This window comes from Agelaius tricolor, unplaced genomic scaffold (genome assembly GCF_023055355.1).
Source record: "Agelaius tricolor isolate 1412-34295 unplaced genomic scaffold, bAgeTri1.0.p SCAF_46, whole genome shotgun sequence".
In the NCBI taxonomy this organism is placed as follows: domain Eukaryota; kingdom Metazoa; phylum Chordata; class Aves; order Passeriformes; family Icteridae; genus Agelaius; species Agelaius tricolor.
In genome coordinates, this window is record NW_027269306.1 from 3,392,581 (window position 1) to 3,419,894 (window position 27,314).

The following is a 27,314-nucleotide window of genomic DNA, read 5'->3' on the forward strand; positions in this document are numbered from 1 at the left end:
AATGGGAATTCTAAACTTTTGAGATATTTTTACGTACTTTTGTTTTTAATTCTTCTTCCCTCCCATTTGGTTTGCTTTTCTTTCCGCGAGAGGGTTGTAAAGCATTTATGAGAGGTGGGGATGGAAACAGTGGATAGAGGAAAGTGGGCTAGCTAATATTTCTATTGGTCTTGTTAAATGAACTGCTAATGAAACTACTTGCAAAAATCAGGCATTGCAAAGCGTGGTTTTTGTGCTTTCACTGGAAGCAATTAACTTCAGTACAACTGTAGAGTCAGTGTTGGAAAACAGTATCCTACTTATATATTTATACAGCTGAACATGAAGGAAGGCATCTATGACCTGGGAGGGCAGGAAAGAGCAGGTACAAATTGAAATGTGAGATATTCCAACTGTGGCTCAGGGGAAGACCTTTTCACCTTAGGGCCTGGAACAGTAGAACAGGTTCCCCAAGAGAATTGTGTGTTCTTCATCTTTAGAGATCTTTCAGAACATGACTGCATCAAGTCTGGAGCAACTGTGTCTTATTATATGGCTGACCCTGCTCTGAGCAGGGGTTTGGACTAGATGAACTGCCAAAATCCCTTCCACATAGGGGCTTTCCATGTTTTACAGATCCTGCATTCAAGCTTTTGTTGTCTGAATATCCACAAGCCTTCAAAAACTTTTTTTCTCTAAAATTAGCGGTACAGAACTTGAGTGTGCACACCCAAGAGTTGAAAAACTGAGTGGCTATGACTGCTGGCTACAAAACCACCATTTAAAATAGGTCCTGGAGCACAGGCTGTGATGGGATTCGGTGAGAGACTGAATCTCTGATCTGGCAGCGTGGTGGTCAGTGTGCATGGAGCTGTTGCCTAAATCACACAGGCACGGTATATACAAGAAATAGAGATGTATAAAGGAAAACTTGAGCTGAGGGATGGCCATCTCTGGTTCCTCTTGTTGTCAATGAAAGAGTTCTGCTTTCTGGCAGAGGCTGGAGAGTACTGCAGGCAGCTGTGCTGGTTTTTATGGTCGTGCCTCAAGTCTATAGTTCTGAATTTCTTGTTACTAGCACCTGTAAGGTCCTTGCCTCTTTACTCTCACTCCTTGTTTTCTTCATTGAGCAAGGTCTCTGTGGAATGGTGCTGTGTGAAGGTATCCACAGATATGAACTGTTTACACTGAAGTGAGGAGTTTGAGTTGACCCTTCAGGAATATTTAATGGTGATAAAACTTCTCAGATTAGTACAACTCAGGTGTCAGAGTTGAAAAGAGTTATTTTTAACACTCGGTGAAAAAAGCAAGGATTGATTTTTGTCCACCTATTGAACTGAGTCCTAATAAAATACAGAGATGCTTTCAAGAAATTCCAGAAGGAAAATATTACGTGATACATCCCTGAAAACAATTCTGTTTTCCCAGATAAAGTAACAATTTTGGCTGTCACAGCTATGAAATGCCTCTGTGACTGTGTGTGCACAAAAGTTAAGATGAGCAAAGAAAGTTCAGTCCATGCACTCCTGACAAATCCTTGCACTTGCTGTGCTCCATAAATAAAACTCCTGCAGAAGATACATTTGAGGCAGTAGTTCATTTCATGCCAACATTTTTAATCTATTTCTTCTGTGAAGTTTTTCAGAGTTGTTGCAGTTATTTTCTTTTAAATGAGAAGGGGACACCATATTTAATTTCCTCCTGTCTACAGATCAATAATTTTATATTCTTCTTGACATTGGGTAGGGTGGCTTTTTTATGCCTCCCACACTTAATTTTGAGCTGCTTTCATTGTAATAAAAGAAAATTTAAAAGCATAAACCAGTGCATTTTGAACATAAATGTATGAAAAATATGATTAAATGGTTAACCACCTCTTCTGGCCAAGTATAGAAGCGCTCAAATTAAAGGTGAAATTGAACCCATTAAATGTTTTTCATATTTCAGAGTTCAGTTCTATATCCCAAAACCAAAGTAAGCCACCTACACTTGTACATGTTTGTATTGCACTACACAACATTAAAAATGGAGAAAATTTTATTATCTAGGTATTTGTTATGGAAATGTAGATTTGATTCTTATCTTTTGGCTCTCTATGTCCTTTGGGAAATATCCTTTCCATTTGGTGATAGATGGGAGAATTATATTAATAGAAATAAGATTTAGCCAAGTTATTAAAATTCTCAGAATCTTAAGTTAGGACTACGAATAATGCAGCAAGGCCTCTTTCCATTTTCAGTCCATAGAAATTTCCTAAACTTAGATGTAAAGCAAAGTATTTATCTAGTGGGTTGGGGAAGGGGCTGCAGGTCAAACATTCTATTCAAATACATTGAACTATTTAGTTGTGTTTGGAATATTTTATATACTGAACTCTTTAGTTGTGTTTGGAGTGTTTTATCAGTTCAAAAAGGAACTGTTGCTCTCTGTTTTTTTGGGGTTTTTCCCTCCTCCCAGTTACTCCTATATTTTAAATCCCATTATATTTATCATTTAGTTGTAGAGATGTTTTACTCAGGTTTGCTCCAATATTTATTTAATTTAGTTTTTCCACTGTCAAGTGGGCTTTACAGACAGGACACTGTTCTGCCCTAAACGTATCCTTGTATTGCCAAAAACAAAACCTGCTGAAGAAATTGAATTTGCATCCTCAAGAGCTGTACAAGACACATCTTAATTTGAACACACATTTTACTTTTCCCCTTTCTTGGTGCTCTTCAGTGCACTTGCTGCTCCCTGCACTGAGAATGTTTCTCTTCTTGGTGTGTGAAAAAGGCTGCTGTTCTTCCCAGAGCATCACAAGGATTTGTTTCTTAGCCTTCTATTTCTATCACATGTGAAGAGCTTCTATTTTAGCTGTTTTCAGAAACATTTCATTTCAGTAGGTTTGAATGTGCTTCACCTAGTTTGCTTACTTCCTCATCATGCTAATGTTTTCAAAATAAATGTAGATGAAACTGGAGATAACAAATGGTTTGAAATCACCCTAGCAGATGTGTAGGATAGCGGTATTGTGTGCCTTATGTAAGAAAATTGGGATATTGTGAGCTCATATTTGACATTTCCAGAGATAGAAGTAATCTCCAGCCTGTCCTTGCACATAGAGGATTCTACAAGAAATTGAAGTTGGGTTCCATAACTCAGGGAACTGATGTCTGGGGAGCTTCCCTACTCTGCTTTTTTGCTTGATGGGAGGTGAAAACACAGCTCAAATTAATCAGGCACAAAAGGAAACTTCACTGTCTATTTATTCTTCCCACTTTTCCCTCCTAAGTGAGTGGAAATGATGAAAATCTATGAGCTCCTGTCAGTCTGGAATTGGAGAAGTTAATTCTTCCCTGAATCCCATCTGTCATAGCTTGACATTTGTTTATTTAAGCCCAGGCTTTGATGCCATGTCTGTGTAATGAGGTATCTTTGTGGTGGACACCAGCTTGTCACCTAAACCAGGGTAACCTGCAGGAGATGGAGCCAGGGCCAGAAGTGGAACACAGTGTATTGAAACATCTGGACCATCAAATTAAAACCCTTCTCACTGTCAATTCTTGCTCTATCTGCCTCCATTAAGTTAATGGAAACTCATCTTAAAATAAATATTTTTGTTCCCACTGAGGATCTTTTCCAGATCCTTACTCCTTTGATGCATAGGAGGCTTCTTTTAAACTTATTTATGGACAGCTCATGCATATTTGTTCTGTTGACACATTGACCTTTCACAAAGCCCTGACTGATTTCTTCCTCTGGTATGTTTCTAGGGAACAAATTTATTTCTTTCCTTGGCTTCTCCCTCTTCCCAAAGTTTTTATTCTACTTGGAAAACTAAGCCATTTTAGTCTAATTTTTCCTTTCATTACTCTATCAATTCTTCTGTTTTCTTCCTCAGTTAAAGTTGTTCTTATTCATGATGGATAAAAGCCAGGAGTATTCCAGGTAGGAATTTTTTATCCTTTGAGAATCTCATGCTTAAAATTCAACCAGTGATAATGATAATGATTTCCTTCTGATAATGATTTCCTTCTTTTCAGAGAGAGTAAAGATGCCACAAGTGAATATTTATAGCAAATGAAAGGTCTGCTTTTGCAAACAATGACACTTAAGGTGGCATACATAATTGTATCCTCTGCTGTCAGACAAAACTACTTTTGCTCCCTAAAACAAGATACAGAGCCCTTGCCTGGGGAGGAAAGTCTTGATCCTGGTGTTTGGCCATCTTCAGCAAGTTTTGTACAAATAGATATCATATCTGTATATGAATGGATATTAATGATTTCTACTCCAAAATTATGGGCCTGATTCTCTCTAGAAACCAAGTACAAAACCATATATATTTTCCTCATAAAATTCCATATTGGTTGCATAATGTATCAGCCACTTCCCTTTCAGACTCCATATTAAATTTCCCATCCAAAAAGTCAATATATTAGAAAATTATAATAGGAATTTTACCTGTTAGATATCACAGGCTGAAGTCTTGTGACAACACAGGACAGGTGCATTAAGACACTCAGTTTGTTATACATTTTTAGACCTACAGTGTAGTAATTACTGGAATAATTCTAGTCAGCCTTTGTTCAGTAGACATGTATTCATAAGACCCATGAAAGATCTATCAGGACCCAAAGAACAGGTGCAGCACAGCCACTTCATTCCGTCATAATGGGAAGTAAATTTATTTAGTCAGTTGTCTTTGATGTTCTTTATTTCTACTGACACCTTGTGCAGGCTGCCCTAGAGCAGAGGCTGGGCAGAGCTAAAGAATCAAGCAGGGATTGATTCAAAGCATCTCCTCCATGGATCCACCTTGGGCAGCACCAGAGCCCAGCCAGGCCTGCACCCAAGATGAACCAAAATGGCCCCAAAATGCACCAGCGCTCCCGGGCTCTCTCCCTGGGATCAGTTCTGCTCCATTTGCATCTTGCAGTTCATTGTCCCATTCCAGCTTTAGCCCCTGCAGTCCCACCCTGCTTGTTTTTCTCTCTCCAGCCCACGGGGTTTGTGCTCTGGGGCTGAGATTGGGATCATTTGTCCTTGGTGCCCAGCTGGAGCAGGAATTGTTTTGTCTCCCTGCTCTGTGCACAGAGCTCACCATCCCTGAATATGAAGCTCAGGCCCACTCACTAAAGCAGCACAGAATGGGAAAAATAGAAAAGCTGAAACCTGAGGCATCCAAAGGATTCTTTGTTCAGGTGTATCAGTGTGGTTGGAATGTGCCAGCTGGCTGGCAGCAGAGGTGGCACAGCTGTGGCCAGGAAGGAAAGGACAAGGAAGGAACTCTGTGGGTCACATCCAGGCTCCTTCTGAGCCTGAAGCCCAAGGGTTTTTCATCACACTCTATAAAGGCAGACACCCTGTGGCCCATAGGGGCAGGACTGGGTTCTGTCCTACCTCCCTGAGATTCCATCCTGTGCCAGCTTTGTAGCCCAAATCACAGAAGCACAAAATCAATTAGTCTGGGAAAGGCCTCTGAGATCTATGTCCAAAGAGCACCTTGTCACCCAGAGCATGGCACTGAGCCACATCCAGCCTCTCCTTAAACACCTGCAGGGACAGTGACTCCCTGGGCAGCCCCTTCCAATGCTCAATCACCTCTTCTCTAAGAAATTCTTCCTCATGTCCAACCTGAACCTCCCCTGGCACACCTAAAGGTCTTCTTGTCCTATTGTTGGTTGCCTGGGAGACAGTCTGACACTTTGCTTCTTGAAAAAAAAAAAGCAAAAGCTTTATGACAGAAAAATATAAGGTGAATTTCTTGGGGAACAGAATAAAATAACCTAGGTCTTGCTTATTCCATTTATTTGAGAGTAATCTTTGTCTCATATCCAAAAATCTGCATCTAAAATGTTAATATTGCTTGGAAATGGTTATTCTGGGTGTGATGTTACATTGTTTTGAAAGTGTTAACTTTATTGAAAATTAGCTAATAAAATTATCTAATTTTATTAGAAATTAGCTCTGTGAAAATGTAAATGCTTTGCAAGATGTGTATTGGGTAAATACTTAGATTGACTGCCAATTAATTGGATGTTCAGCAAGAAGTTTAGGCAAGGTTTCTGTGTTTCAGAGGATGTAATTATGTATGCCACCTTAAGTGTCATTGTTTGCAAAAGCAGACCTTTCATTTGCTAAATATCCACTGATGGTATCTTTACTCTCTCTGAAAATAAGAAGGAAATCATTATCAGAGCAGCATTGGCTGAATTTTAAGCATGAGATTCTCAAAGGATAAAAAAGTCCTACCTGGAATATTCCTGGCTTTTATCCATCATGAATAAGAACAACTTTAACAGAGCAAGGAAACAGAAGAATTGATGGAATAATTAAAGCATGGTAAAATAATTAAACTGAATATTCAGCAAAAAGTTTAGGCAGGGTTTCTGTGTCCAGGGTTTGCTCATGACCCTGCCTGGTACCCATAAAATGGGATTTGGCTGCTGCACATGGGAACAAGGCATAGAAGAGCTCATTGGGCTGCACCCAACCCCCAGACTTTTATTTAGTTTATTGAATTTTATTACTGCTGAAGCTGCACCCATGGACAAGTAAGGGGTTTTTTTTGTTGAGCATTGCCTAAGATGAGACAGGACTGTGGATTTCTGCAATCTGCTGAGTGCCAGGACCTGAATCAGCCTGCAGGGCTGGCCTTACTCTGGATCTTTGTGGGATGTTTATCAGCTTAGGAAGCTTCACTTCCTTTTGCTTTCATGGTTTACTTTTACTCTTTTTCATGGTTTACTTTCCTCTTGAGAGGAATGTATTCACATGTAAATGAGTATCTTTCAATTTCACCTACATTCTTGTATCAATGGCCAGATGCACTATGGACTATTGCATTTCCTTTCTTTTTTTTCCTGTAGCTTACACCTTCATTAATCCTCCTCTACAATAGAATCTCCCTGAAATGTTTCCTAGGAACATCTTATTAGCAATGCTCCCAAATTGCATTTGATCTCTTGCTAGAGGACTATTAGAAAGTCACAAGGTTCATTTTCCACAATTAAAATGAGTTGTCCTTAGTCACAGCCTTCAATCTGCTGCTCCTCTGTCAGGAATGATAACTTTGATAGAGTAAGGCCCCCTGGAAATTCTGCTTTATTGGAGTTGGTCTTCCCTCTTGAGAAGCCTGTTCTGCTCAGCTCCTTCTCCAAGAGGGCAGAGATGGAAATACTGGTTTGAGTCTACATCAGCCTTCAGAAGAAGCCTTCTTTTTCAATATTAGAAAGATCAAAACATTGGATGACAGAGTATCCAATTTATTACACTTAAAAGATAGTATTACTTTTACGACAGACCACAGAATAAGATTTAGATTGAATAAGTTCATCCATTTTCAATTTAATTCAGGTGTTTTGTCTTGAGAAACTAAGAGGATTTTAATTTCTGTTTAACCTCTGTTCAGCAAGTAAATTAATTCTAAAGTTAATACACGTAAAATTTATTTTAAAAAATATTACTAGTCAATTCATTCATTCCTTCACAAGGCAAAGTGAAAAAATACTACTGCCCCTAGCAGAATATTCAGAAAAAAAAAAGTCTAAAACATTGCTAGTGTGTGTTATTTTGAGATTTTTTTTTTCCTAGTATGTCTGTATTGTGTTCCTTTCTGGGGACCTCACTTTAAATTTGTTATAATTATCCATTTCTCCTTTGCTGCAGTGATACTGTACACAGGCATGTTATTTTTAGGAGATTTTGTCCTTAAATCAAATCTGATGCCTGTTCCCTTCATGACCCCCTTTTGAGATCTTTTTTCAGCAGCACCAGTCATTCTGCAGTCTGTTGGACATGTGCTGATATTTAGCAGAGAAATGTGAGCAATGCCTCCCCTGAATGCAGAAAAGAGCCTTTCCCCCAAGCAGCTCTTGATGCTTTCCAAAACTCTGACTAGATTCTCCAAGGGAATTGAACTGGTTTCTCTGACTGAGATCTAGATGTGCTCGATTGATTTCCATCCTAAAATATATTTTAAGTTGTAAAAAATGCATTTTGTTTAAGTCTCTTGGTTTAAATTTGTGGGAGGGTACTTTTTGGGGGGTGGGGTAGTTCTTATTCCACGTGATCAGAAATATTATAATTGATCATTTTCAACAGCATTCTCTGAAATCTTCATCTTCTGAGAACAACATTGTGCTTCTTCAAAAGAGTGATGGATACAAGGCAGCTTTATTTCCTTCAGTGGCATTAATTAAAAATTAAGTTCTTAATTATACCTGTGTTTAAGGGCTTTGCAAGAATATGTACAAATCACAGTGGCACTGTGGAACCTTGAACACAGGTTTTTCCATTATTTTAATCCTGTTTTCCTGTCTCCTGAAGTTTGCTTTTTGTACTTGGTTCCCAAAGCTGGTGTTTTTAACTTGAGATGAGTTGCCTGGAGCTGGTTTTGTTGGGCTGTTTAAGATAAAACGTTTCAGCTATACCTGGGAGCAAATAGTGGCATAAACCTGACCATTTTTTCTTAAAATAAGTTAGAGTCTTCCTGGAAATTTTATTGACATCAGCTCCATACTCAGGAAGAAAGATTAAAAATTAATTAAAAGGCTCTGAAATCCTTATTCAGCATTCTTTGACATGGGCTTTTGAAAGCAGCTTTCATGAGTAATTCTGCACAGCACTGAAGTGGTACAGTAATAAAATTCAGAAGCTGATGAGGGATTTTCTCTGAAAGTGCAGTAATGGATTCTTATTTTGTTTAGAGGTTATAGTTCATTTTAATATAAATTAATTTTAATGCAGTGGAATGCCACAAAACAGTAGCAAGCTGCAAGCAAGTGACTTTACTTCCAAAACAAAAATCTGTAAATTGGAGAAGGATACATTTAACACTTACAGAATCTTGTAAAATAATTTTCTTGGTGAACCAGTAGTTGTGAATTAGCATTGCATCATGCTAAGGAGACAGGAACAGTGATATGGATCTTTTTGCATGTTTAATGGTTTTGCATAAGTACCACAGTAGTTTCCATGAGTAGTTTTCCAACATTGAAGGCAGCTCATCAAATATAGCAAGTATCACAGACAGAAGTTTGTCTGCAGCAGAGACATGTATCTCCTTGGCAACTCTAACTCCCTGCTTGTCTCTCCTGTCACTTTTTGGGAAGTGAAGTATGTCACTGAGCTCCATCCGTGTGAAAAGCACAACTGCTGCCTCAGAATCAGCAGGGAGGACTGCTCAGCACTGTTGAAAAAACACAGCCTGCTCTAGACAAAGCAGGTGATTAAGATACAGCCAGAAAGTCCAATGTGGGATTTATCTGCAGTAATAACAGGAGAAAAAGTCATGTTGTAGTTCTTGGTTAGGTGCACTGAGAATTTAAGAAATAGGCTGTGTTTTGTTGTCTATAACTTAATTATTTAGAGTTAAATTCTGTGGTGGTAGCTGTCACCATGATATTTTATGAAAATCCCTTCGCCAGGGTTTTTCTCCTGAGAAGCTGAGAAGCCTCAGGAAAGAAATGTAAACAAGAATTATCTGAGTGCTTGGAATGGGGTTTGGAGGCTGCTCACCAACAGGTGCATCTTTGATTGGTTCCATGTGAATTGCTTTTAATTAATGATCAATCCCAGTGTTGGGCTGTGTTGGGACTCTGGTCAGTCACAAGTTTTTATTATTCATTCTTGTCCAGCCATCTGATGTCTCCTTTCTCTTTCTTTAGTGTAGTTTTAGTATATAATTTTCTTTTAATATAATACAGTATCCTAAAACAATGAATCAGCCTTCTGAGTACTTGGAGTCAAATCACATCTCACCTCATCCTGGGGACCCTCACAACAACACCACAACAGGTAGCTCCCTATTTTTGCAGTGGGAAATAGACCAAGATATTCACTATCTGTCATTTTGTTTCTGTCTGATGTGGATTATCCCTGGGAAAAAGAACTTGCAAGAGTTGCAGAGTTCCAATTGGAAATGTATCGTGCACCCTGTGAAAGGAGGTCTTGCACAAGCTAAGGGGAGGACAGAAGATGAGGACAAAAACCTTTTTTCTTGATCTTGACCTCGACCTTGAGTAGTCTTTATTATAAGGATGAGGGAGTATATTCTTTTCTTTTCTTTTCTGGAGGGTGCTGGGGTTTTGGTTTTTTTTTTTCAGGCTAGAAAATGAGAACATTTGCTGTTGACCTGAACAGATGTGTAGAAAACGCCTTGTGCTGAGAGGTATTACAGAGAAGTTTGGTTTGTGAAATGTCAGTGTGGGTGGACCTGAGAGGATTGAAAGGAGGGATGTCATGAATTCTTTACAAAGATAAACTTGCCCCAAACTCCATAGCACTTGTGAGAGTTGTTCATCCATGGTATGAATAATCTTTTGGACTGGATCTCTGGTGTGTCCTATTATTGTAGCGCTGCAAATGCTGTGAGAAATGGATGCTCCATGTCTCTTGGAGAGATGGTTCTTTGTCAAACATTGCCATTGATGTTGAGCTCTGAAGTTCTCTTGGTCTTGCAGGTTTTTCTGGGTGTAGTGGGAAGAAGTTCTTGTTGAAATGTTTTTCAACAGGGATTGAGACACAATGGGATAATAGAAGTTAGGGAAATGAAGGAATCTGCAGTTCTGAGAATATTGCCAGGAATAAAAAGATTCTGTGCAAGAGTCATCTCCCACTAAATAGGTACAAGGAATGTGGGGTTCGTGCTCTCCAGCACGTGGGAAAGCTGCCCCAAGTAAGTGGCAGAGGTGAATTGCCTTCCACCTTTCTTGTGCTGCACCTTCTGCTCATGAAAGTTTTCAGGTTTGGAAAATCCAGTGTATCTCTGGATTTCTACAAGGCCCTGACAACCACCAAAACTGGCACATTAATAGGCATCCTAGGAGAGAAACACAGGGAAAACTGTTCAGGAACAAGGATCCTGGTGGCTGGACTATGAAAAGAAGCAGGATGGAAAGAGATTCTGCCAAGGGTAGGAATGCTTTCAGAAGCACTCTGAAAGTACAATTGTAGGGCTGCAGCACTGTTAGGGGGAGAGTTTTCCCCACTCAGCAAAGAGGCAGAGAACTCTGGTGTAGCCTCAGGCAGCTGAATCCTGAAATGAGCCCTTACCTGCTTCCAGCTGAAACAAACCCACCCAGAAACAGGGAACAACCTGAGAATTAAGAAGACTGAATGCTTTATAATTAACATAATCATAAAATAGGGTTCAAGAAAAAAAAAAAAAAGAGTTTTGCACTTAGAATACTCCAGACTGGGTTTGAAATGGTAGCTGGGAGCAGTGTCTGTGGTAGTGAGTGAAGTTTCACTTACCATGATGTATTGCACATTTCTGCCAGCATCACTATGGAAATATGACTTTCAGAAGCAACCAAAAATACTTGCTCTTTTAGTGAGTAGCAGTTTAAAGCACAACTCTATATGGGACAAAAGGCTCCTTGGAAAAAGTAAAACTCCTAGTACCTGTCCTGGGAGATGGTGCATGCCAAAAAGGAGATCAGAGCTAACTTTCAATTCTCCAGCCTTGGGATCTGAGTCAAAGCCATGTTTCCAACAGCCACCAGCAAGTTTTATTTCCAGAGATAGGGCATGCTAGTGTAAGGGACAATAGTGTGCATAAAGGATGGATGCTGAAGCAGGATAGAGATCAGTGACTTGAGGAACCAGTGCAAGAGATAAATGTTTGTGTGGGTTTTGTGTAGGCCTCAGGGTCCAGCTTTTCAGCACCACTTGGCTGAGTCCTTCAGGTTTCTATAGAAACCTTTTGTATGAGACTTTAAATAGAGGCTCTGCATGTACCAAAAAAGTAAGAATTCAAGAATTCTCTGGTGTCTTTGGTTACAGGCTCCTTCTTTCACCCAAAAGTCAAGTCTTAGAATATTGAGAAGATGAGAGATACTCTGGAAGGAACAATGCTACAGTGATAACAAATATCTGTATGGTTTCCATCATTTTGTGATCTTAGTTCATGTTTTATGTACAAAGCCAAAAGTTTGTATGCCTCATTTAGTAATACATGAATATTAATTAATTTGCAGTTTCTTTAGGAAAGATAACTATTTCTTTACAGTTCTGGATGCTCATTAACCAATATCTTCTCTAAAAGTTGAACAGTACTGGTAGATTTAGGCTTAAAGACCATGAGACAAATTCTGTGCCTGAGAGAATTGTCCAAACACTGCTTGAACTCAGGCAATCCACGTCATCTGTAGCTTTAAAAATAATTCTCTCTCTCTCTTCCAAGATATATATTGTATAGCAGTTTGCCCAGAAGAATGGAACTGTGCTAAGCACAACCTTTCCAAAGCTCATTCTAATAAAATAAGTAAATAAAAATACTGAGCCATGGTTCTTTGATGCCAGTCAGTTTTCCTTTCATGAGTCTTTCCATCCAAGTCCAGCCACCTCCAGCTAACAAAAGTTTTTTTCTCAAAAACAGATAAATGTCTTACAGTGTTTTTCATTAGTGAGACTTTTATCTTGAGAGGTTTTTTATTCTTGGATGGTCCAGTTTTCATGCAAAATGAGCTGAGGACACTTTTTTCCCCTTGTCATGCTAATTTTGCTAGAAAAGGAGTTCAATTAATGTTTTTCTTTCCCCAGACAGGTACTTTGATGTTTCACTTGAAGGGAAAAAAAACCCTAGAAATTGAAACTTCTATTTTCTCATTTCTGCTTCACATTTCCACTGCTTTCCAGGAAAAAGAAGTCATCCAAACTTCTTTTGAGGAACAGAGTAGCCAGAGCCAGTGAAAAGTAATTATCTTGGGTTCATTAACTCACTGCTCCAGCTTTTGATGGCAAAATTGCTGCCTTCTAGAGAGACTGGTTTTGAAAGGATTAATTCTTTACCAATTCTTTAATCAATGAACTCTTCCTCTTCCTGCTATTTCCTGTGCAATATTGGGAATTTATTGTGAAATTATTGCTTGTGGGGTTTATTTGTTTTTCTGGGGTGAATTCTTTGTCAATTTGAGGGATGGGTGAAATGCACAATTACAGGATTTGGATTTCATAGGAGTGTTATGCTCCTAGATGTCCTGTAAACTCAACAGGCTCTCAGGGGTGGAGAGGAATTAAAAGATCTACTTGGAGCTGGTAAATTCAGGTAAGACCCCACATAAGGAAAACGTGTTCATTTTCGTATCAATGAAACTGGCCAATACAGCTTTTAGGTATTTTTTTAGACAGTTTTTAGATAAAATTTACAAGTCATTTTTAGGTATGAACCTGTCAGTTATTTCCTACAACTCCATAAGTTATTTAAAGAGCAGGATGGGGGAGAAGAGACTTGAGTAGTTCCAGCTGGAAGGGACCTTCAACAATCCAATTGTAGCCCAATTGCAACTAGTGGTGGGCAGGTAAATTTCTAGGAGTGTTTTGGATGAAAAAGCCAACTCTATGCTCCCCCAAGAGTTGTAGCAGAAATAGGAGGGGAAAAAAAGAATCACTAAAATCTGCCTAGTGGAGAAGCAGACTCAAAGCAAAACCAGGTGCTGTCAGACAGCTCGGTAGCTATCTCAGCTGAGCTCTCTGGAGCAAATTTAGAGCTACTTGTAAACTAGAGCTACTTGTAAACTCTGATCAGGTGATAATAAGTGTGCTACATAACTCATGATGATTTGCAGGTGGAAAATCACTCTGTGAGTGTACAGGTGAGGGGCCTCCTGCTGCAACCATTCCATAGTCCATGGATGTATAGTTCATGATTCCAGGGGACAAAGCCTGTTTAAAATAAAAGCAATATATCATGTGAAGATTATCCACTTAATAACCACGTGTACTAGAGAGATGTTGTCATGCACATCAAAGGAGAACACACATTGTTTCATAGTCAGTTTTTTATTTTTGGTGTTGACAGAATTTCAGGATATGGTGCCCTCAGCAGCTCCTCACACTCCTTCCCCTTCCCGTGGCCTCCTTGGGATGGTCTCTAATGGCCTCATCTCTTTTTTATGTTGTGGCTCCCAAAACTGCCCCAGCACTGGAGGTGAGGCCACCCCAGCTCAGAGCAGAGCAGGACAATCCCTGCCTTGCCCAGCTGGCCATGCTGTGCTAAATGAACCCTGGTTTGGTTTTTTTAACCCTCTGAATGACAATATTTTGTAGTTGTATATTGAAGTAGCTAATAAAGTACATCTAAACCACTAACATTTTCAAATCCTGATTCCTTGATCAGCCTTGTGCATGACTTTGCATGCTGCTCAGCTCCAAGATCCATGAGGATGAATCTCTCAAACCTTGCCTGCTCAGCTCATCCTCATTCAGAGACAAGATTGTGTCTTGTTGAAATGCAGAGGAGCTGCAGATGAAAGGTCCATCACAGTGTCAAAGAAAGAAGTTAATTTGGATGAAGGTGCAACAGCGTGTTGTGAGCCAGGCCAGAGGAGCAATATCACTCTGTTAAATTGCACTAGTTAAATTCTGTGTCATCTTTGGTTCAAAATTACTTTCAGCTCTATGATTTAGACATTTCTGTTGCCCTATGACTACTGTACTTCCTTTTTCAGATGCATCTCAGTAAGGTTTTTGCTTTAATGTGGCATTTGCCAAATTTCTCTTGTGCTATTTGATAGATCTTTCTCTTGTTGTTGGTGTAAGTTGAGCAGTGCTCAGGTAGAAGAATGTGTTTGTGTACTAGGAAGTGTAAAATGCCTCAGCTCCAGGAAGATGCGTTCACTGGCTCCTCCATGTGGTGTTGTTTCCTGAGAGCTGATTACCTTGATGGGGGATGGATGGCCCAGGTTTTAAAACAGGACTTCATCACATTTCACATAAAATAACCCAAGTAAACCCTTCTGCTGACAGCTCTGATAATTTCTTAGCTGGTGTAATAGTCACTTCCCAGAAAAGTGATTTCCCTTTGCTTAAGTCCCATGTGGCATATTTCAGATGAATCCACTGAGCTAAGCTCCATGTTCATAATAAAACCTTACCAGCAATAGGTGCTTTCTATTGAAGCTTGGTTAATATGGGATTTTTTTTTTTTTAACTTTATATGTTCCTTTTCAACGCTCACAGAACGCTTGTGTCTCTAAATTTTCAGAGTTTGTTTAAAATATCCATGCAGCAAGCGAAACATTCTTTTTCTATTTTACCTTCAGGATACAACTTTGCAGTGACTGGGAAAAATGTCAAGCTTTGCAAGAGCATTTGCTGTGTCTATGAGAGAGAACTGCATGAAACTCGGGTAAGAAGGGTCTGGAGCCCACCCTGGTGCTGGGAATTTGTCTGTCACTCACATCTCCTAATTAGCAAGCACGATGCTCCCGGTGAACTCGGAGTTAGGAGCTGTTCCCTGCAGAACTGGAGTCGAGCAGGAAAGAGCCAGGTAATGCCAGCAATGTGAGACACAGGCCTGGCAGCAAGGGCTCCCCAAAGAGCAGGTCTGGAAGGAAGTGTTCCATTACAGCTCTCTGCTCTCACACAGCCACATTGCAGGGTGTTTGCTGCACCTTTGGTGACACAGAGCAACTTCCTGCAGCCACTGGAGAGGGTGGATTGGAGATGACTCAAACCATTACATATTCCTTGTAAAAATGGTGCTCATAGTTGGTAGAAGAGTAATACAAGCTGGAACTTTGAACTGAGTTGGCTTTGCTCAGGTTTTTGGGTTTTTTTAGCTGTAATGGCCTATCTGCTACCTACTGACTTGGCATCTCTTGAGATGATTCAGAGTAATATTTTATTTATTGCTGATTGCCTTGTGGTTTGTAATACTGAGTAATTCATAGAAAGAATAATCTTATCACTGTGACCTTAATAACTTTGGCCACCAGGGAAAGAAGTGCATTCAGGAAAGCAGTTATGGAACTAATTGTTCAGATGGGTTTTTTTGCCTGCCTCCTATTTGTATTTACTTGTTGAAAAAGAGAAATTAAGTTTGTTTCGAATTGTTGTTTAAATTCTGTTAGAGGCTTTTTTTATCAGAAGTACCTTTGGGTTAGGTACTTATTTTTCAAACTGGATGCAGAGATGGGCTGTAGTGGTTTTGCTTTGTTAATTTGAGATTTTATTGATTTTGAGATTTTTTGGTTAATGTATCAATGAGTGTGGTGGGTTTGGTGTTGGTTAATTACTAGTGTATTTATTTTTTGTTGTGAGCTAGGATTAGGACTAGGTAAAGTAGATTTAAACTTTTAAAGTTTTATTAATAATTAATAGTTAATAATTTTATTATTATTTCTATAACATCATTATTAATAAGAACGATAATTAAAATAAAATGTACTAAGAATTCAAGTAAATTTTTTACAATTTTTAATAGTTTCTTATTGATAATGTAAAGAAATAAAATGTCAAATTTTTAATTAGTTTATTATTTTGAATTTTGGGGTTTTTTCATTTATTTAGGGAGAGAAGTTTTTTGGGGTTTTTTTTGGTTTTTTTTTTTGGTTGGTTGTTTTTTTTGTTAATGTTATGAAAAACTCTCTATGGAGAGTTTTTCAAAATAGAATACAGTTTTCCAAAATTATGACATGGGCCCAGTATCAAAGCTATGTAATATTTGCATGTGTTGAATGATTGATAATTCCAAACCCTATCAAAGAGCTGCAAACTGAATTAAATTCCTTGTAGGCTTGAGAAGGATTCTTTTGCCAAGGTGCAGGTGTTACACATGCATGACCTGTGGCACATGTGATGATGCAAACAATATAATAATGTGATAGTTTAAAGCAAAAAAGGCATGCAAAAAACCAAAAGTTCATTTAATGAGATCTCAGACTATGGAACACTTGAAAATTGCATAACCAGGCAGCCTATAACAAGCTGTGATTTTAATCAAATTAATGAGTCTACAGATGAGCTCTGCTGATGACTCAGAAAAGTCTTTCCCTACAGCACAACTTCCTAACAACCCTTCATGTATCATTCATTAAACTCACTGGAACACCACCTGAAGCAGAAGGAGATACAGGACAAGGGATTTTGGAAGTGTAACCATACACAATTTTGGAAAAAAACAGCTTTATATCAAGTTCTATAAGAACAGTTCCTTAGTATGCTTGTTACAAAAAATCAACTCTTTGTCTTCACCCCTTCTGTGAGCACTGCACGTGTCCTCACGTTTCTTTCTGTGAAATACTCATATTCTCAGTATTGTTAATGCTTGTTTCAAACATAAGAATTTTGCAAATTTTATTCCACAACTTTTTTTCTTTGTTTAACTGAGTTCAATATTGACATAAATTAGCCCAACCATCAGAAATCTGAGACAGCCTCTAGCCCAATAATGAAGCCTGAATTGAAAGAAGCACCACCAATATGAAGAAAGCTTCCCTGAAGGGTGGTTATATTTGAAGAAGGAAGTAAATTATTTACGTTGAATTCAGGTTTATTTAGGTTTTTCTATTGCCCCCCTGTGCTCTCTCCTGCTTCTGATAAGGGTTTAATTACTGAAGTTGCCATGAATCCTATCACATGGTTAGATTTCCAAACACAGGCTACAATTACAGCAGTGCAGGCTCCTCAAAGGATGTGGAAGAGCTGAGTGCATGTCTTTAACTTAGAGGCTGCAGAATTATCATCCAAGTGCTGAGATAAAGCTGTTTATTGTTGGTGCTTCTCCAGTAAACAGGTTGGTGTTTGATTTTTGAATAACCAATATTTAATATAGAACTATTTTGGATGGAAAAGAGCAAGTAAGCCTTGGATCCAGATCCATTTTTAAATCGTTGAGGGGGGTACTATCAGCTTCACCTCTGTGGTTTTGCAACCCTGGTTTTATTTGCCAATGTGAAGAGCTGCTTCTCTTCAGAACTGGCAAGGCAACATAGAGCAATGTCTTTGGCACCTTGCTGAGGTGATGTTTCCAACACCACTGTTCCACTGATGCCTCAGGTTTTGGCTTTTCTATTTTTCCCATTCTGTGTTGCTTTAGTGTGTGGGTCTGAGCTTCACATGAGGGGATGGTGAGCTCTGTGCACAGAGCAGGGAGACAAAACAATTCCTGCTCCAGCTGGGCACCAAGGACAAATGATCCCAATCTCAGCCCAAGAGCACAAACCCCGTGGGCTGCAGAGAGAAAAACAAGCAGGGTGGGACTGCAGGGGCTAAAGCTGGAATGGGACAATGAACTGCAAGATGCAAATGGAGCAGAACTGATCCAAGGGAGAGAGCCCGGGAGCGCTGGTGCATTTTGGGGCCATTTTGGTTCATCTTGGGTGCAGGCCTGGCTGGGCTCTGGTGCTGCCCAAGGTGGATCCATGGAGGAGATGCTTTGAATCCATCCCTGCTTGATTCTTTAGCTCTGCCCAGCCCCTGCTCTAGGGCAGCCTGCACAAGGCATCCAAGGCATCCCCACAGTTTGCAGCTGCCACTGGCTGAGCTCCCTCCTCCCAGGAGGATCTCCCTGGAAATGTCCCCAACATTCACAGCCTCACATCCTTCCCCAGAGTGAGCATCTCATAGAGTTTGCAGCTCTGGGGAAAATTACAGAATGTGCACTATTGCTGTGAAGGACTTGGTTAACAATGCCAGTGCACAGCCCAAGATGATTATCTTCCTTTTAGGATACTACAGAAATTTCGCATTTTCCATACAGGAAGGCTGAAAATTGTGTATGTGACATTTATACAGGTCTGTAACGTGCCATGGTCTCCAGAAATCTGCAGGTATGAAAACAAAAATTAATGAAACTTTATTATATGATTCTCATGGTACAATTTATAAAATGAGCAGATTTTGAAGGTGGTATAAATTATGTGTTCCTCTTCACCATCCTCTGCAAGCATGAAATGTGCTCTGATTTTTGATAGCATTGCAGTGGTACTAAAATGATATATTTAATATTTGTTGTGTTTGGGTTCCTTTTTTTTTTTAAGCTAGTGAGAACTTATGCTATTTAAATTTGTATGTAACACTAGTTTAATTTTGAAGAAAACAAATATTTCTTAAATGTGAACAGGATGTTCTTCCCATGGACAAAACTGCAGTTTGTAATTCTTAATGGTTTTTTGTTGCTTAACTAGTCATCTTTTTGCTCTGACAAAATAATCTCATTTTATGTGTGTTGTAAACTTCAGATTAGGAGTGTAGGAGTCTAGTTCCTGAATTTCACTGCCCCCTTTTATACTGCATAAAGGAAATGTTATATATTTGTTTGGTTGGTTTTTAACAAAAAATTAAACCAAAACCTAGTGTTTTTCCATTTCTGCAGTGCTCATCTGTTCAGGTTTCATTTGTCATTTTAAATCCAAGTTGACAGAATTCATGAGCTACACAACATTAGACTCTGAATTCTGAATTGTTAATTTTTATTTTGTTGTTGAGTAATTTTTATTTTCCTAGCAAGTGGAACTGCTAGGAATTTTTTTCAGGGATTTTTGGCAAAAAAAACAAAAGGGAATTTTTGGGGAAAATTGGGAATTGTTGGGACAAAAGTTGGGATATTTTGGCCAAAAAAAATTGGGGTTTTTTTGGGGAATTTTGGGAAAATTCTCACCTGTAATAAGAGATTCCTTCCTTAACATGGGAATGCTGTTGAGCATTTTTGTCATTCTCCCAAAAACAAATTTTACCAGGACAGGTCATCTTATGTTTTGTAGACTGGGAGAGGTACACATGCCAGGCCACAACTAATATGAATACAAATGAATATAAATAAATTACAATTCTTCCATCTCCTCTATTCCTTTCATTATCAATGTGCTGAAACTTGTGGCTAAAATGACAGAAAAAGCAATGTACAATGCCTTCACAAGTCATGTTTCTGTATTGAAACAATGGTACTTTCCTTCATGGAAAAAGTACAGGAGTTGCCCTTTCTGACAGGTAAATATATTCTTCTTTATATTGATATATTCTTTAGTGGAGTTCTGCATCTCTTCATTCTTGGCTAGAAACATTTTTTTGTGTGTTAGAAGCCATGTTGGAGAGAACCCCTCTCTTTTTTTTCCCACACGGATTTTTTTGTCTCTTTTGATGTCCCTTTCAGGAAGGTTGCAATTACTTTCTTATCCCAAATTCTAATTGCAAAATGCAATAAATGTAGGTGGAATAATGGCAGCTGAACAGGGAACAGCATACAGGGAGACAATATTTTAACATGCTCTCCTGCTGTAATGAAATAAATCAGTCATTCTGTATTTAGTGAAGAAATTTCTAAGAATTACATCTCCCCTTTTCCATGGCAAGGAAGGAAAATGCTCTGAAATTTTCAGTCTATTTTATTTTTTTCTGGTTTTGAATGAAGAAGAGTTTGTGATTGTAAGCTTTTGTGTCTCACACCATTATGTTGTGGTGTTGTGGGTTCATTTATTTTCTTTTTTAATTTTTTTTTAATAGTATAACGTGCATTATGTTCTTCTATTTCTTATTATGAATAATCTTTTCTGAATGGAGCTTCATCATAATTCAAGTGCCACTAAAATAAAGGTTAGATTCCCTGCATGTAACTTTGGTGGAGAAGCTTTTATAAATGACTTTATTGTTCCACAGGCCTTGGAGAGCGCTGCTGTGGATGGCAATGAGTGTGACTCATCTGGCTATAGAGCTGGAAGTGTAATATTAAAGCAAATAAATAACAAGGCTGCAAAGAGCAGTAAATGAGGAAATGAGGCATGGATGTGTGAGACGGAGGTTGGTCTGCTGCATGTAAGTAGGTACCACCTAATTACTTGGGAAAAGGAACTTAGTGAGGGCAGAGCAAGGCCATGAATGCTCTGGAAGCACTGCAGGATATGCCTGGCCTCTCAAAGCAGTGTATATGGAAGGGATAGCTTGAAAATTCCAGTCTTGAAAGGAAATATGTAAGAATTGTTGAAGAAGAGATTTGTGCTATCTTTTTTTTTTTTGGTTGATTTTACTGCTTTTTCATGTATCTGCTATTATAAGGAGGGTTTTGCATTGTGCAGGAACAGCTCGTTTTATTCAGTGTCAAAAGCTATGAGGTTTACTTCTTAAAAAAAAAAAAAGAAAAAAATGCCCAGAACATTCCCTCAGTCTAAGTTTTTACTCTGGGAACTTTTAACAAACTACAGCTGGGAGCTGTAATGTAAATTTTGTTGCATGAAAAACTGATCTGAGAGCCAGCAATGCCCCCTGTCACTCACTGCAGCAGGAAAGGCATCACCACTCTCATGGTAACCCCAAAACTGTGCAGGACTTTTGGGCAGTCCTTGCTCTCTTACCATGCTCTTTTTTTTTTTTTCTTTTCTCCCCCTGGAACTTTTATTCTTTTATAGAAGAGGAAAATAACTCTTCCTGCTCTACAAAGGAGCATTCCAAGCACAAACTTCTTTTTGTTTTGTTTTTAGTTGACCATTGACTGTGGACAAAAATACTTTTCCTATATCACTCAAATGTGTTTATGTTCTTAGGTTAAAGACCACCACCATCACCACCCTATGTAATAGAGAAATTGCTTGGCAAGTCTGAATGTATTAAACTCTAACTCCAATAAGTTTATTTTGGTAAAAAAAAAATAATAATTAGGGCATTCTGTTGATGTGTGTTTGCACCAATATTGATGAAAGCACTGGCGTGGCCAAACCTCTAAGACATGTTATTTAGAGAAGATTTAAATCAGTGGCACTCAGATCTTTCCAAATTTACTGCTCACATATTCTAGGAACTAAGGACATAGAATGAAACTGCTGAATCATTTCCATGTGAAACCTTGTGATCAAGTTGTGTCCACAAAAGACACAGACTGATAGGGGCGTGCTCATTAACATTTTGCTGTTGGAGTACAGTTTTTACTCCTACAACCAGATGAAATATTTTCCAGTTCATTTTTTGAGGTTGTGAAACTGTCATCAGCAAAGCCTGCTGGGAAAACCAAGAATAAAATCTATATTATAATTTCGTTGATTGAACATATTAATGTATTAATTATTTATTAACACATTGGATCGAATTATTTCTTATCAAAATTAATTAGAGGGAGACATTTATTCTGCAAATCGTGTTTTGGATTTTGAAATAAGCAAGAATAATATGTCTAGGTGTTATCTAAATATTATCTCTCTGATATCTATTTTTACAAGGTTTTTTTTTGTTAATGAGATGAGCTGTGGCAAATAATACGTTTTCCAAAGCTGCTTCATACAAGCTACTGGAATATAACTAAATCTGGGGCCTTGACAGATAAAAAGATGAAGGTCTTATAGAGTTTGTTATTGGTCTTAGAAATGATGAATTATTTTCCTTATAATGATGCATAATTACATACATGAGTAATATATATATGTATAAATATAATATATATGACATTGTATGTTCAATATATAATATTATATAATACATATATATGTATATAATAATACATGTATATAAAATATATATTAAATATTAAATCTATATGTATGTATATGTGTATATATGCACATACATTTATGTGTGTAAATATAAATAAAGCAAAAAGAATGGTTTGATTCTATCATTTTTATAGGAAGTGGACCATTTCTCAAGAACTAAATAAATCAGTTTCAACAATGTTTGTCAAGAACTGTAAGCTAGAAAGTAAATTTAGAGACTCCAAGGGAAAATACATTTTATATTAAAGTATTGATAGTGGTTTGTGAAACCATGTTGTTTGTCAAGTGACACATTTCTAGCAAAGATTTGGATATTCCCAGGGGGGGAAAAAAATCTAACAAATTGGATGATCTGGGGCTTGGATAGAGCAGGATTATTGTGGCTGTCACTTCAGATATTTTCAGTGCTCAAGCTCAGGTAGCATCTGGATGGAGAATATCCAGGAGTTTTTACAGGCACAGATGCAGAGGATGATCCAAGTCTTGTGCTTCCTGCTGCAGTTTGTGATGGCTGGGGGCAGTTCTCCCAGCTGAGGAAAAATCACTGGACATATTGGATTAATTGCTATCTTGGAATAACTGTATATATTGGAATATTGGATGTTCACGTGAAAGGATGGTTTAAGCCTAGGAAGAGGGTTTTATTAAGGAGAGCTCTCCCCTCTTCTGGCACTTCTCTCCCTCCCCCACCAGCATTTTCCATCATCTTGCACTTCCATGTGGGAATTTCCTCTGTGGTGGGAAGTATATGTACTATAAATCCATTTAATATATGGTGTAAATGTGCACATTTCTTCTATTCTTCTTTTTGAAAAACATTCTTCTTCAATTCTGTTTGAAAAATATTCTTCTTTTTGGAAAATATTCTTCCTCTATTCTTCTTGTTGAAGAATATTCTTCTCATACTCTTCTTTTTGAAGAATATTCTTCTATTCTTCTTTTTGAAGAGTATTCTTCTACTCTTCTTTTTGAAGAATATTCTGCAGTTCTTCTTTTTGAAGAATATTCTACTACTCTTCTTTTTGAAGAATATTTCTTCCTCTGTTCTTCTTTTTGAGGAATACTCTTCCTCTGTTTTTCTTTTTAAGAATATTCTTCCTCTGTTCTTCTTGTTGAAGAATACTCTTCTACTCTTCTTCTTGTTGAAGAATACTCTTCTACTCTTCTTCTTGTTGAAGAGTATTCTTCTTCTACTCTTCTTTTTGAAGAGTATTCTTCTTCTACTCTTCTTTTTGAAGAGTATTCTTCTTCTACTCTTCTTTTTGAAGAGTATTCTTCTTCAGTTCTTGTTGAAGAGTATTCTTGTTCTGTTCTTCTTGTTGAAGAATATTCTTGTTCTGTTCTTCTTGTTGAAGAATATTCTTGTTCTGTTCTTCTTGTTGAAGAATATTCTTGTTCTGTTCTTCTTGTTGAAGAATATTCTTGTTCTGTTCTTCTTGTTGAAGAATATTCTTGTTCTGTTCTTCTTGTTGTTGAAGAATACTCTTCTACTCTTCTTCTTTTTGAGAAATATTCTTCTGTTCTTTTTAAAGAATAATCTTCCTCTCTTCTGCCTTTTGAAGGATTTTCTTCTTCTACTCTTCTTTTTGAAAAATATTCTTCTCCTCCTGCTGAGGTACTGAAATCCAGCTGCAGAGGCCTGTAGGTAATCTACTGCTCATCTCCAGCAAGAGACTGTCAGTCAAATCCAGATTAGGGAGTCCTGGTTTGACCAGCTACAAAAGTTACAGAAAGAACTCCCAGGAGTATTATAAGAAAGTAAAAATTCTGAAAAATAGATAAAAAATAATAGGTATGGATCTGACATGTCTTTACACTTAAGGAAATGAAGAACTGATAGTATTGATAAAGAAAACAGAACTCCCAGTTTTGAAAGGCACTAAGACATTTCACTGAGCGACTTAAAAACTGCTCTGCTCATAAAGCACCAGTCCCTGCTAAGTCCCCATCACACACAATGGGTAAAACCAGGGATGAGATATTTTCCATGTTTTTTGTGCTCTTCACCTGCTATTTTTCATTTTACTCTTTTCTCCCTGAGCTGCACAACAGAAAGCCAAGACCTTCTGAGCACCCTTGACTCGATCTCTCTTCTCAGAAAAGTGTGATTCAGCAGAAGAAAATGTTACAGGTAGGTGCTTTTATTTTATTTCTCCTTCTTAGAAATGTCAGCTGCAGCAAACTTGAATGCATTGTCTTTATTCTAGCAAAGACACAACCAATTCTTATGGATTTGACCTGGCTGTTTTCATTTATAGAAGGATACCTGTCTAGGATTATTTTATTTGTAGCAGTGTTTGTTCTTGAAGTCTTCTCAGCAGAAATTCACCAAATGCAGCAAATGTTCTTTCTTGGGTTCAGCAAGGAAAAAATCTCTGTCCTATTAGTGATAAACAAAACTGAGATTTGTGTGCACAAACCAAAACTGATCCAAATATTGTCACTTGAGTGTTGCAGTTAGTCTCTTCCAACAAAAGATGGCACTGCTCAATTTTCTTCAAAACTAATCTCCATTCATTGAAATTAAATGCTCCTAAAAAAGTTCCCTTGTCTTTGTCTAGAATCTGCACACTTAGATGAGTATTTGTTATTACCAACCAAGTAATAATTTGGCCTCAGATATTTCTAAAAATGTGTTTCCACAAAAAGTCCCAAGTGGAAAAAAACCTAAGTGCCAATAATTCACAAATTACTCTTGCCACTTGTTGAGGTTCAATTTGAAGTCAATAATTATTTTATGGACGCAGTTTTTCTACAAATAGGAAATGAAAGGAAAATAGTTTCTAAGATTGTCTCAGATCTATTTTTTTTTCTTGTAGGCAACACACATTAACCGTTTAGATATTAATTTAAATGCCTTTTGGTAAAGGGTTATCTTTTCCTCAGAAGTTTCTGCTTACATTTTGGCTGTACCCAAAAGCAGGGATTTTACTTAAATTTGAACTTCTCCGATGCCTTGTATAAAATTAGACAGCTTTATACTTCAGAGCTTTGCTAGATTCAGGTATAGCAACAATCCAATGATTATCATAAATTAAAAATTAGGGAGGCAATAAGAAGAATGTGAAATTTATTATTATATTATTTATTACTTATAAGAACACATGGAATTTATTTAGTGTAAAAGTCCCCACAGACAAATTTGCAACAGGTCTGTCATACCTGTTGCCATGATTGAAATGTAAAAACCAAAAGCCAAACCCAAAACATTACTGTAATAATAATATAGAAATGTCAGAAAGTAATTTAATTAATTCAGGGAATAAAACCTGAGATACCTCAGCATAATGTAAAAATACACAAAATCATGCATGTTTTTTCCCTTGTCTTATTTTAATGGCATCTGAAGTGTCAAATATACAAAGATAACAGAAATTTCCCACAGTGCCCAGAGTGCTCTGTGTTAAATGGCACCAAAGAGGTTCTGAAGGTTTTGGATAAAGGGTAAAATTTACTTCCTGACTTTGTTTTGGTTTTAGTCAGTTGTGGGGGAATTTCTGTATTTCAGGAGTGGCATTTCACATAGTTTTTTCAGGGTTTTTTTGGGTTTATTTCCTAAAAATACTGTGATGCTGTGCTTTGAGAAACACTCTGCATTGCTCTTTTTCAATCCTTTCCATGCTTCCCTCAAGGGGGAACAAAAAAAAACAAGGATTCCCTCAAAAACAAGGATGTTTAGATCTATTATTATTATTATCTTATTATTACCTTTTAGAAATAAAATTACTAAGTGAGAGATGCTATATTTCCTAAGAAGCTTCTTCAACATGACAAAATGACTTTTTTTTTTTTTTTTAGAAAGAAAGAGTCGGATGTTGTTCCAACCACAAGAAATTATTCAGAGCACAGAAAACTCCCCAAAAATAAATGCCCTCCAGTTCTGGTGGGCATCACTTTGGATGGGATCAGCAACAATAGCTGGGAAAACTAAATTTAAAAAAAAAAAAAAAAAACATGACCAAATTGTAATCTGTAATTCAAACATGATTGTGGAAATTTATGATAATGGCTTCATAGCAATTCAAACAATGAAACAATTCAATTTCAGAAGGGCAATAATGAATTTTTTATTGGCAGAGGAGTCCCTAGTTCTTATATGTAGCTCACTAGGTCAGTCTTAGCAGCAAATAGGACAATGAAGCATTGATAAAAACTCATCATTATCCTCATTGGGTGGAAAGAAAATGGTGTTTTTACAGGTCTAGGCCCATTTTCACAGCAAGAAATCACCTTACCTCATTAAAAATACATTAGCACTTTGTTTATCTGCTCAGGAAGAAGGGCTTTAATGAGATTCATCTTAAATTACTGTTTTGAGAGAAACAGCACATTAGGTACTACACACATATTTCAGCATATATGCAGTAAATATAAAAACCCCTTTAACCAAAGGGAAAAAAACACATAATACACTAAAAATTAAGAGGCAGAAATCACTACCTTGTGGCTTTTATTCCCCATTGTGCATGTAGAATTTGTTCTAATATGCCACTCTTGGAGCTGGGAGTTTCCCCACATGTACACACTTCAATAAATTTGGCTTTTTTTTGCCCCACATCTCTTGGCTGCGCAGTGAATTCCACACTAACTCTGTGCCAGCCCTGTCTCTGAGCTCTTTGCCCTTCCTGTGCTCTGACTGCATCACTGCAGGGCTCTCTCTCTACAAACACTCACGTCATGGCTGTGTTTATTAGAGCTGGAAATGAAAAGTGTAACTTCTCCCAAGGGACACTGCAGGAAAAAGTCATCCCGAGGAATTGGACTTTTTGCTCCCTCCTCGCTCATGGAGAACTCTGCTGACTCCTGTCACAACCCCAGCTGCCAAGAAGTGACCAAGCAGGGGCTCAACTCAGAAATTCCTACAACTTTATCACATCTGAGGTACTGAAAACATTCCATCTACTGCTGATGTGCTTTTGGAAGGAAAACCCAAGTGATATGGAGTAACAGGAGAGAGCATGAAGAAGGGATTGAATGTGATGGTCAAGGTGAATGCAGAACTTTAACAGAAGGTCAGTCCTGTGTTGGGTGTGGATGGTAGTAACCTGAATTGCAAACTTTGCCACAATGGCTTCAAAATGCATCTGGTTCTTTCTAGGAGAGATGTGATTTTCCTGGTGTGCTGCTCCTTCATGGTTCTGCATCAGC

The 27,314-nt window shown here is 37.9% G+C and overlaps 1 long non-coding RNA gene across 1 annotated transcript; it reads left to right on the forward strand.

Moving 5' to 3' along the window:
• Positions 1–14,877: 14,877 nt before the first annotated feature.
• LOC139604185 (uncharacterized) lies at positions 14,878–26,098 on the forward strand. The gene is made up of 5 exons (XR_011683907.1): positions 14,878–15,097; positions 18,420–18,521; positions 20,347–20,502; positions 24,219–24,297; positions 25,965–26,098. It is a non-coding gene; the product is annotated as an uncharacterized lncRNA (long non-coding RNA).
• Positions 26,099–27,314: the final 1,216 nt, after the last annotated feature.